At 49.7% G+C, this 1,793-nt stretch overlaps 1 protein-coding gene across 6 annotated transcripts in view; it reads right to left on the bottom strand.

Moving 5' to 3' along the window:
* SLC8A1 (solute carrier family 8 member A1) overlaps nucleotides 1–1,284 on the bottom strand; it is a 310,488-nt gene extending 309,204 nt beyond the window's left edge. For 2 of the 6 annotated variants that reach the window (XM_025045194.1, XM_025045196.1), the window contains exon 1: nucleotides 318–751. The gene's annotated coding sequence lies outside the window, so the exon portion shown is untranslated. Of the gene's footprint in view, nucleotides 1–317; nucleotides 752–1,131 lie in introns of those variants that run through there. The other 4 variants (XM_025045193.1, XM_025045192.1, XM_025045191.1 and 1 more) reach the window with 4 other exon arrangements.
* Between the last annotated feature and the right edge of the window lie 509 nt (nucleotides 1,285–1,793).

Genomic DNA, 1,793 nt, shown 5'->3' with positions numbered 1-1,793 from the left:
GCCCGCCGAGTCCCTGCGCTCCGGCCCTCTGCGCGCCCCCCGGCGCCCTCGGCTACGGCCTGAGAAGTAGGACCCGCGCGGTTCTGGAGCACCCAGCAGGCGGAGAGCCCTTCCAGCCTCCCAGCCTCTGCCGCTGAGGTTTTTCGATTTCCTCCCGGCTCTCGGCCCGCAGTGCGTTCTGGCCGCGCGCTAGCGCTCTCTCCGGCACCCAGCCCATCCGTTACACGCTCAGGCAGGCGCTGCAACTTTTCTTATCAGCCTTCCTCGCCTCGTCCACGGACAGAACCTCAACCCCAAGTCGCCTACTCGTTTCTCACCTCTGATATTGTTAATCAGATAATATCTTTCTTCCTCCACTTTCTATCCCTCTGCTAAAGGAAGCTTTCTTTTAGCAAAGGGATCGGGGAATCTATCAATGGTTTTTCTCTTAAATCTTCACGCCGTGTTTTTCCTACATATCAGACATGCACAGCGACACGCTGGCTAGTAGCTGCTGACACAAGCAGATAAGGATATGGGGGTGGGGAGAGAGGTATTCCCCAGCCAAGAAATCTGAAAGATTCTCCTTGTTGGTATTTCCCTCAAAGACTGCAGCTCACCTGGGGATAAAGACCAAGAGTCTGTTTAACGTGAAAGCCATGCAGCTTTTAAATTACAGAGAGGAGTAAAAGCTGAGCATTACGGTTGAGCTGGGAAAGATCTAATGCAACAATCGACGAACCATTCATTGCCCTTTCCAAGAGAAGCATTATCATTGCCAATACATCACTTCCCCATAATTAATAAAGGGGCATTGCACCAGGCCCTTGCTCTCTTGACAGCTCATTCATCCTTACAAATCCTTAATGACTTGGCAGGATGAAAGGCTAGACCCACTGTGGAGTTCACAAACCTGGCTGCACATCAGACACCTGGGAAGCTTGTTAAAAATGCAGATTTTAGCGTCCCATCCGGAGATTCTGATGCTGTAGCTCTTAAAGCACGACTCCAAGTTTGTATTTTAAACCATTGGCCTGGTTTGCCAAGGTGCGGGGGTCAGGGACGGCTTTACGGGGAAGGTGAAAGGAGGTTGCTGAAGAGCACTAGGCAGAAAGTTAAGTTCCTTAGCAGAGCTTTCTCCCCAGTACTTACAGTGCAGCTCTGGGGCAGCCAGCCTGTTCGAAAAGAGAGATTCTGACCAGAAATCTCACCGTTTGACTATGAAGCAAAGAAGGGAAAATGGAAGTAGCAGCTCTCCTCAGCTTCTATGCCTCTCAACCCTGATTGCATCTCAGAATCGCCTGGGGAGGTTTAAAAATCCCAGTGCTTAGGCCACACCCCAGGCCCATTAACTTGGAATCTCTTGGGGTGGGACCCAGGCATCAGCAATTTTGTGTGTTCCCTGCTTGATTCCTCTGTAACCAAGGTTGAGAACCACTGTTCTAGGCCAATACTCTTCAAACAAGAATGTGCATATGAATAACCTGGGGAGTGCCCTTTCTTATGCAGCAGAGCTGGAGCAGGCCTGGATCTGCATCTCTGCATCACTTACAAGCTGTCCATGCTCCCTGAATGAAGCCCACACCTTAATTAGCAAGGGTCTGTTGCATGCAGTGCTTGTGGAGCTAGGCTTGGGGGAGGAAAGTCCAAGCTTCTTGTCTTGTATATCCCCAAATCATTCCTCTCTAAGAACATTTTCTTTTTCTCATCCTAAGAGTTAAATTTTCTTGGAAGCCACTATGTACACAAACTTTTTGTTAGACTGCACTGACTAGTGGGTATGAACAGAATCGCATGTGAGACACAAGTCACCA

Source organism: Pteropus alecto, unplaced genomic scaffold (genome assembly GCF_000325575.1).
Source record: "Pteropus alecto unplaced genomic scaffold, ASM32557v1 scaffold131, whole genome shotgun sequence".
Lineage (NCBI taxonomy): Eukaryota > Metazoa > Chordata > Mammalia > Chiroptera > Pteropodidae > Pteropus > Pteropus alecto.
This window is presented reverse-complemented; position numbering and strand designations above follow the sequence as displayed.